Here is an 11361-nt window from a genome sequence, read left to right on the forward strand (position 1 = left end):
ATTCGCTTTGATCCCAGATTTTTTTCTTATGAAATTTTCTAAACTTCAAACTTTCTTCTTCTGCACAAATAAAATTCAGTGTGATTTACAGCCATTAAGTAATTCGCAGTTCATCAACGTTTTAGGTATTAATACTTTGGTGAGTCAAATCATTCTATCTTGGAAGGATAATATTCCAACACCTCGGATAATTGAGGGGAATACAATGTGCATTCAGTGAGCTAGATTCATTCCAAAATATATTTTCATATTTTGTTTCCTCATTATTTTCAGTTTATGTTTTCCTTCTGTTTTTCCTGTTTCTATTTTTGTTACAGAAAAATTATTGTTTCATAATATTATAGTTAATACAAATGATTAACAATCTTAAGAAAATTAATTTTATACTTTAATTTGTATTCTGTTTCTGCGGATTAAAACCTTTATGATTTTCTACTCCTTGTGAATTTTTCTGTTTGTGATTTGAAGTTATAAAAACTTCATCGGAGTATTAAAGTTCATAATTCAGAAACGATTCGAAGAACATAAAAACTTCATCATTTTCTTGTGAAACGGTATATAAAAACTTCCGTTTTTGTTTATTTGGAGTATATAACACTATAATTTGAATGTAACACTATATGGAGTCATTTATTTGAATAAATGAAAAAATAAAAATAAAAATAATTAATGACAACTTATTTTAACCAATTTGACCTCTAATACTATACTATAATTGATTTTGTTGTATTTTTCTATTTCTAAAATAAATTTGTCTACCCTAGAGTTTTACCAACCTGAAGTATGATTTTGCACATATGAATTTTTTTAAAATGGATATTTCTAATTAATTAATTCAACAACTAATTATTAGTCCTCAACATTAAAGGAAATATTATTTTTTTGCTCATTTAAATTCTTAATATTATCTAATCCTAATTTTTAAATATTTAACTATAATTATAATTTTATCCAACAAGAATTCTATTTTTAGTGACAAAATGATTGATCAATATTTTATATTTTGATCTTTAATTGATTTTAAAGATCTTAAATATAAGATTTTCTTTATACTTTAAATAAGAAAAAATTAATAAATAAATTTTAGTTGATTTCAAATTCATTGTTATTAGATATTTTTTGCCTAAGTTCCTTTCTCTAACGCTTGACTCAATATTGAAAATTTCTCATAAACTTTTCCCCGATTAGTCTCTCATATTTTTTTCTTTTATATGAATAAGATTTTTGGCCTTTCATGCTCTTCACGTTTGACCCATCTTTTCCTTTATTTCTTTTCAAATAAACGACATTAAACTTTCTTCCTATTAATGATTTTTTTTAGTTTACAATAACAAAGTTTTTCTTATAATATTGGAAAAAAATAATTATGAAATATATTATAGTTATGTGCCACAATCCGAAATCCCAACCAATCGGGATGGTAATGGCGACTAACAATGCTTGCTAGGCAAGCCAATACACAATAGATAAACAAGAAGAACCATTATAAAGATTGACAATAGAATAATAACATAACGTAAAGACAATTCTAATATGAACATAATAAGTCTAAAACCAATATCTAACGGGATATCCCAAGATGTGGAGTCACAAGTACATGGGCTTCTAAATTATGCAACATACAGCGTTTTGAAAGGAAATACAACAATGTCTGAAACAAAATGGAAAAAGTACATTGGAACTAGAAAAGTGGCTCTAAGGCCTGGGAATCGAATGCAACTCTACCTTGAATCACCGCCTGGTATCGCTAAGTACCTCTCGAGACTCTGTTGGTATCAATATCAGGATCTGCACAAGAAATGGCAGTCATCCTTGAAAGAGTACGTAATATCTCACTGATCGAGCACTCTTGCACCAAAGATGAACAGGGCTAAGCGATCTGCCAAAGTTGTGGGATGTAAAAATACATCGGTAAGAAGTGTAGTATGAGTACAACCGACCCAATGTACTCAGTAACTGTCGAGCCTAACCCCGACATGATAGTGACAAGGCTAAGACAAGACACTTACGATAAATCTGTGTAGTTATATAACAAGAAGTAGCAAAATAATAGATAAAGAATCAATATAACAACGTGATAGGGACATGTAAAGGGGACAATACCAGAAACAATAAGTAAAGAATCACCAAGTAAACTTCTTTCTAAATTTAATAACGAAACCACCAAGTCAAGTTCACATTCCAAGTATCAAGATAAATCACAACGAAATCAACATATATGCACGACATCACCCTTCGTGCTTCTACTCTCATCCTCAGTAATAAAATAATAAAGCAAGTGCACGATATCACCCTTCGTGCTTTTACTCTCATCCTCACATGATAATAATAGTAATAAAGCATGTGCATGGCATCACCCTTCACGATTTATCCTCACATTCACTCAAGTAATGATATCAATATGCAAAGGCAACACCCTTCGTGTTTTTCATTCTTCCTTACTAAGCAGTCAAAACGATACTACACCAAGTAAGGTTGGAAGCAAATTCAACTTCAATAATAGTATTTGAACACAACTTATGATATTAGAATCTTCCAATAATTAGTGCCATCAACCAATCACAAATTTCATGTTCTCAACTCTCAATATCACAACAATCTCAACATAAGAAATAACATGAAAGCGAGTAACCGGAAAATTAACAATCCATCTAAGGCATGGAAGATATAGTACATACAATAATATGGTACAAGTAAGACTAATTCCACCTACATGCTTGTCCCATGGACAATGCTTATGCACTCGTCATCTTGCATATACACCACCCCAACACATAGTTCACATAGCAAATAGACTCTATTCTACCTTAATTTCCTCAAATCAAGGTTAAAACACTTACCTCTTTTCGGGAACAAGTCAACAATCCAACACAGTTTTTCCTTTAGAACAAGCCTCTAAACCAATCAAATCTAGCCAAACATCGTTCAAACAATTCAAAACAAGCTTTAAAAACTACCCACAAATGAAAAAGGTTCAATATTTAACTAAATTGATAAAGTCAACCCAGACCTACATGGTTGAAATCCGAGATTAGGACCAAATCCCGATTGCTCATTCACCCCCGAGCCCGTATATGTAATTTTTTTTCAAAATTCGACATCAATTCGAGGTCTAAATCTCAATTTTATAAAATTTCTAAATTCTACCCAAATCTCTAATTCTATCTTGAAATTCATAGATTTAATGATGAAATTCATGAAAAGTACTTGAAATTGATTGAAAAAAGTTAAAGTTATTAACTAATGAATTTGGAAAGAAAATGCTCTTTAAAAATCGCCTCTACAGAATCTAGGGTTCAAAAATGGTGGAAATGATCTAAGTCCCGAAATTCCCAATATTTACCCAACTGCAGATGTCGCAATTGCGAACAAGCCATCGCAAAAGTGAACCACTGATCGCATATGCGATCAATTTTTCAGCTTTTCGCAATTGCGACAAAATAGTCACTTTTGCAAAGTCCCCTCTATTGCAAAAGCGAGTATTCCTTCCTTTTTGTGAAGGTTGTCCAACCCAACCTGAGCCGCAAATGTGACGCGTTGATCGCAAATGCGGTGCCCTCTATCTCGAAAATACGACCAATGACTTTGCAATTGCAAAGTCCCCCTGCCATGACCAATATCGCAGATGCGATCCTGACATCGCAAATGCGAGGATCGTATTTGCAAATAGGTTCTCGCAATTGCGAGGCCTGCAGTTCAGCACCACCAAAAAATGCATCAGCGATTCAAAATCTTCCAAAACACATCGAAACTCACCCGAGCCCCTTAGGCTCCAATTCGAACATTCACACAAGTGTAATAATATCATACAAACTCGCTCAGTATCTCAAATTATTTAAATAACATCAAACTTCATGAATCGATCATCAAAACTCAAGATTTTCGACTTAAAAACTTATTTTTCATACTTTTCACATAATACGCCAAAACGGCCTAGAGTCACCCGGGAACCCAACCAAATATGTGTGTAAGTCCTAAAACATCATATGAACATGCCAGAATCGTCGAGACACCGATCCAAGGTCGTTTATCAAAAATATTGACTGTGGTCAACTCTAGTTGTTTTTAAAGTCAAAAGTCACTTTTTCTCTAAAATTTCACATATGAACATTCCGGAAAATGACACGGACCACGCATGTAAGTCATAAATCATCAAATATGTCATGACCCAAACCTATGGGCCGCAATGAGCACCCGGTACCCTTCTTAACCGAGTACCAAAATAATGCATCCTTTGTATCATTCTATCATAGGTAAATGAACCGGAGTAAAGCATGATGGAATACAAACTTATATATTCGACATACTGACCTATAAGACCAAATGATCACTTGTACACTAAACATAGGCCTACAAGGCCATACAATCTTTCACGTACACGATATATGTCTACAAGCCTCTAAGAGTACATAAATGCCATAAAGGTCGGGACAGGGCCCCGCTATACTAATCAATACATATCCAAATCATACCGACAAAATAAATAACTCCGGAGCAAATGGAGCACACCAACGTCTCTCGCTGAGCTGATAGCCTACTTGGAGGACTCTCAACCTATCTATCGGGACCTACGGGTATGAAACACAACGTCCCCAAGCAAAAGGGACGTCAGTACGAATAATGTACTGAGTATGTAAGGCACATAAATAAGTACATAGAGGACCTGGAAGCAACATAGAGTAAATAACTCAATATGTAAGTCTGGATAATTCTATAAATCATGAAATACTTATAATGTCATGCATATGCGTATGAATGTCATGTCGTGCAAGGTACATGTGTTCATAACATCATCAGCCTCTGAGGGTATCCCATCATATCATCTCGGCCACTGTGGGCAAAAATCATCAATGTATACCAGCTGATCAGGTGGTGATGCGTATATAATGTCGTAACTTTTTCCAATATCACATATATATACATATATATGCGTATATAACACCGTCTGAGTCATGGGTAAATGCATATGTAAATGAGTGCAATGCATGAGAAGTACGTTAATAAAACTTCTTGGAAAGTCATAAGACCATTATACCTCTGACTAATATCGTGAAATAAACTTTTTTCAACTTAAGTATTTTTCGGAGACCCATGAACAGACAATAGAATAATAAGACTTATGGGAATTCAAAAATATAGGCATCTCTAATACTTCTATGAATAGAGTCATTTATGAAAATTGTGCATTTACTCGTTTCTTCTGTATAATTTGGATCATGCCAAAAGAAAGAAGGGATAGCCTTAACATACATGGACCGATTCCTTTGACAATTCCTCTAACATACATCCTTTACAAAGAATACATAACGGAGGATCGAAGTAGGAAAAAATCTGTATGATGTTCATGAGAAGGATGGTACCATGATCTCTTGGAATTGCATCTTACGCTGCTATTACATGCTATAATCTCATATAATTCGCCGAATATTCATCCATCACTTAGTGAATATGACCCTCCTCATTTTGTGAATTTTAAGAAGCCATTTTGTAGATAATAATGTTACCAATGTAAATCTGATGGATGACACTCTTAAATGAATTACATAGGCTTATTATTAAAGTAGTGTGGGGCCCACTTGGTAAAGGTTACTTGGTAAAATAATTTCCCTAAGTGTGCCACCTTGCTAATTGTCACGACCCAAACTGAAGGGCTATGACTAGCACCCGACCACACTTGCCGAGCACCAACGTACATTTCATCTAACCTTCATTATTATCTTTTAAGGCTGACGAGATCAATATAAATGGTAGACCTAGATCATGGACAACCAACAATAAAATATGACGGCATGAACATATATAGCAGGGGATGACCAAACAATCAAGAAACTACGTATAAGGTATGAGCTACCACGCTACTATGAAAGACTATACAACAAAAACTAGCCGACAAGGCATGCCAAACTATACATGAGCCGACACCTGTCTATGAGCCTCTAAAAGAACATAAGTGTTGCAACATAGCCAGAACAGGGCCCCGACATACCCATAATGTCTATAACAAAAATTGCATACCAAGACCAAGGCAAGTCCGGAGAAGGGATCTCGCCAATCACCGCTGAACTGGACAATCTACTGTGGTGGGGGAGCTGCACCTGCCTGTCTATCAGGACCTGCAGCACGACATGCAGCGTCCACAAATAAAAGGACGTCAGTACGAATAAAGTACTGAGTATGTAAGGCAAGGAACCATAAACACGATCAGTAATGTAAGCAAGGATAGAGAATATACAACCTGTAACATCTTAGTACCTCTGAGGGCTACTTACATGAAATGCATGATACATATGTATAAATACATAAACCTTTAAAGTATTCGCCTCTGTGGGCATCATCATCATCATATCGTACCCGGCCATAATAGGCTCGGTAGAATCGTACCCGGCCACGTGGAGCTCGGTAAAACCCAACTGATCAGTGGTTGCACAATAGGTGCCGTACCCGGCCAACTATAGCGTGGCTCGGTAGAGTAAAATAGATACATATATATAATGCATGCTCGACTCATGGAATCACATTCTAAACCTTTCGGAGTGACGTAAGGTCGGTATCCTCTGTACACGTTATTAGGACTAACTCTTCACTATGAACCTTATAAGATTTAGGAAGTACGAACAACATTGATAACATAAGAATAAGAGAAGCAACATTAACATCAATCATTCCATAAGAGGGAAAACAATGTAAGTACTGCTAGCTTCTAAGAGTAGAGTATCTTGGAAGCTCGTTCATTACATTATGTACAATCGGAGTCGTGCAAAAGAAGGAAAGGGATAGCCTCACATACCTTGTATATACTGCCCCAATATCAAGCTATGCAATTGTCAAAACTCCTTAGTCTACAATAAGAGAAACGATACTATCGTTATCATTTAAGCGTCATAACTATTATGTATCGACCACAACCTATTTTACGATGAAACGGACAGCACCTCCCCTATATATATGACCTCACACCATTCAAAACAGTCACCAAACAGCCCAAACAACATCAATAATAAACATATTGAGCCTCCCAAAATAGTCCACACACAGCCTAATCACTCCATACATACGACGACCACCGTAGTCGTGTCAAACAACCTGGAAATGTTACGAATAACTATCAGCCCATAACCCTACATATATATGGTGTTTCTCCACACCCTTCCTCATCCAAAACTCCACAAGATAGTAGTAAAATACGCAGCCCAACAACAACGCAAAATAGTCCACAAAACAATAACATTACTACCAAACCTTTCGATATATATCTCACAAGTTCTAGCTTCAATGGCTTAGCCGCAACTTGGATAATCTTAAATACATATAGAGTAAGAGGTTCCTTACCTTTATACAGAAAGAACAACTCCAATTTGACCTTAAATTTCCATGAAATATCCCTCTAATGCTGCCACAACAACAAAAAAGCGAAACTAGCGATCAATTAGTGTTTTTCGGCACTAGAATCACTTTAGAAGGCTTGAAATCACCTAGGATTGATATTAAGAACATGAGGGAGTATTTACAGAACATAAACCCTTTAAAACAACCTCCCACACGAGCTGAAACGACACAAAAATGAGCAACAACAAGAAGAACAAGAGACTTACTAGCGCCACGGAATTCCCGACACTTGATTTGTGTTGTTTGCCCTTTTTTTTGGGTCTTGAATCTTGAGAGAACCTTGATAGGATGTTCCTAGGGTTCTAAGGTCTGAAAATAGTGAAAATAAATGACTTAAAATGGGTTGGAGGCATCCTATATAGGTCCAAATATCTTAAACCGACTTAGTGGGCCCCATAGAGAGGTGCTTGGCGCAGTCTCGCGAAAATGCGAATATCTCTCTACTCCAAGATCCTATCGATGAACGGTTTAATGAGTTGGAAACTAGACTCATAGATCTTTAATTTGGTTGGTAGATCACATCGTAATTACTTGTAAATTATGAGAAAAGATTAGAAACATTTGACCTAATGTTCAAGTAAAATTATGAACCTAAGTTGCGACAACTTTTGTCGACTTTTGTTTCATAACTCGTTTGACTTCAAGACTTATGATACGGATATTATATGATTAAAATACCTTAATAAATGACCTCTTGAGTGTATTAAGCACCGCTAGATTACCTGAAAATTCGAGTTACAACATCCTTGATTCGTTTAACTTCTAATACTGGTTAATCACCCTTATACACTCTTGTATCACTTAAGACCAATAGGATTGACTTCTTATCATCTCAAAGATAATTCCTTCTTGGATTTATGTTAACTAATATATGGCATGATTTAATACATGTGGATATGGGTTGTAACACTAATGGTGTAAGAGTCACTTATTTATGCTCATTCTTGCTGCCACGTTTTGGCTCATTAGTCTTATCCAAAGACTTTGGTTAATTAACCACTAATTATTAATTAACTAGTTAATTCCCCCATTATCCAATAATTCACATAATTAAGGATTATCTCAAATTACTTAAAATACTACTCACTTTTAACACACCTTATACACCTTACTACCATGGTCATGTGGTACCTTGTATGACACTAGTCCATAAATACAGGTATCTTATCTCGGGGTGTATTTTATCCCAACATGACAAACCTCGACGAAATTCATTTTCTTTGATTTACTTACCCTATTACCTTCACGAATCTACTCATCACTTGTTCAAAATAGCATCATACTTAAAATCCAAAAATAATCTCATTCCCGAGCTTATATCAATTTACTCATTGCGTACTTTCATGTACGAAAACATGAGGTGTAACAAAATAAATCTAGGGGATGTCTTGGAATACAAAAAAGGGAGCTAGTACTCAAAACAACCTATTAGATCGTCACATTCTCTACCTCTAGAAGAATCGTTCGTCCTTGAACGAACATAGAAATATACTTGGACTGGTTAAAAGGTGCGAGTATCTACTCCTCATATTGGAATAGGACTCTCACGTAGCCTCCTCAATCGACTGACCTCTCCAATTCACTTTCACAGAAGGAAAACTTTTAGATCTCAACTTTCGAACATGTCGGTCTAGAATAGCTACCGACTCTTCCTCATAGGTCAAATTCTCATCAAGTTGCACCGTGCTGAAGTCTAAAACATGTGACCTACCACAAAGTCCATAGTGAAGCGCTCTCATTTCCACTCCAGTATCTCCAATCTATAAATCAACCCACCTGATTTCTGATGTTCATACTTCAGCTGTTGACAATTCAAGCACCAAGTGACATGTCCAACAATATTTGTTCACCTTTCGCCACCAATAGTGCTGCTTCAAGTTATGATACATCTTCGTGACACCTATATGAATAGAATACCGTGAACTTTGGGCCTCCTCAAGGATCAACCCTCTCAACCCATCAACATTCGAAACACAGATTCAGTGTTGAAGTTGCATAACACCATCATCTCCAATCACAACCTCCTGAGCACCACCTCGTTGCACCATGTCTTTCAATGCCAACAAGTGAGGATCATCAAACTGGCGAGCCTTGATACGCTGAAACAAAGATGACCGTGCCACAACACATATAAGAATACTACTCGGCTCTGAAATATCCAATCTAACAAATCTGTTGGCCAATGCTTGACCATCCATGGCTAATGGCCTCTCCACTGCCGGTAAGAAGCCAAACGACCATGCTCTCCGCCTTCCTACTCAATGCATAGGCCACCACATTGACCTTCCTTATATGATATAATATGGTGATATCATAGTTTTTCAATAACTCTTACTATCTCCACTGCAACAAATTAAGGTCCTTCTTCTTGAACGAGTGTTAGAGACTTCGATGATTCGGTATAGACCTTGCATGGAACACCATATAGATCGTGTCTCCAGATTCTTAGCGTGTGAACAATGGATTCCAACTCCAAATCATGCACATGGTAATTCTTCTCATTCTTCAATTGACGGTACGTATATGCAATCACCTTGCCATCATGGATAAATATTGTGTCAAGCCTAATAGGCGATGCATCACAATACATAGTGTAAGATCCTAAATCGATGTGAAACACCAACACTAGGTTGTAGTCAAGGAAGTCTTAAGATTCTGAAAGCTCGCCTCACACTTGTCGGACCATCTGAAAAGATCACCATTCTAGGTCTACTTTGTCAGTGGGGATGAAATAGATAAAACCCCTCCACGAACGCGATAATAACCTACCTAGCCCAAGAAGCTCTGAATCTATGTAGTTGAAGTAGCTCTAGGACAGTTCTAAACTGCCTCAATCTTCTTAGGATCCACCTTGATACCCTAGAAAGACACAACATGACCCAAAAAGACAACCGAGTCTAACCAGAACTTAGATGATGATCCTTCAGAGTCTGAAGCTTAGTCCATAGGTGTTGTTCATGCTCCTCTCTGCTATGAGAGTAAACCACAATACCATAAATAAAGACAATCATGGTGGAATCAAAATAAGGCTTGAACACTCGATTGTCAAATCCATGAAGCCTAATCAAGCCAAATAACATCACCAAGAACTCGTAATGACCATATCAAGTCCTAAAAGTTGTCTTAGGGACATCCGATGCCCTAATTTTCACGTGATGATAGCTAGATCTCAAATCAATCTTGGAAAACACCTTGGAACCATGAAGTTGGTCAAATAAATCATCAATCCTAGGCAACAGATACTTGTTCTTGATGGTGACCTTGTTCAACTACCGATAATCTATGCACATCTTTATCGATCCGTTCTTTTTTTTTTAACAAACAACACCGCGGCACCCCAAGGTGAAACACTCAGTCCATGGAGGGAACCTTCAATTCTTTGTCAAGCACTCAGATGAATCCTTTGTCAAGCAAATATTACAATTGATCCTTCAATTCTTTCAACTCAGCTGGAGCCATACGGTACGATGGAATAGAAATAGGATGAGTGTCCGGAACCAAATCTGCAAAAGTCAATATCCCTATCGGGTGGCATACCCGGCAAATATGTAGGAAACGCCTCAAGAAACTCACTCATAACCAGTACTTAGTCCATGGAGGGAACCTCCATACTAGAATCACGGATGTAAGACAAATTTGCTAAGTACCCCTTCTTAACTATACGCCGAACTTCAAGTATGAAACCACCTTACTAGTGGAGTGACAGCGGGTCCCTCTCCACTCTAATCTAGGCAACCCCGGAATAGATAAAGTCGCAGTCTTGACATGATAATCCAAGATAGAGTGATACAGAGACAACCAATCCATACCAAGAATGACCTCAAACTCCACCATATCCAACAACAAAAGATCAACTACAGTATCATAACAATTATGAGTAACAACACAAGAACGATACACCCGATCAACTACTATAGATTATCCAATCGGTATAGACACAGAAACAAGAATACCAAGAGAATCACGAGGCATACT

Source organism: Nicotiana tabacum, chromosome 5, assembly GCF_000715075.1.
Source record: "Nicotiana tabacum cultivar K326 chromosome 5, ASM71507v2, whole genome shotgun sequence".
Taxonomy (NCBI): Eukaryota; Viridiplantae; Streptophyta; class Magnoliopsida; order Solanales; family Solanaceae; genus Nicotiana; species Nicotiana tabacum.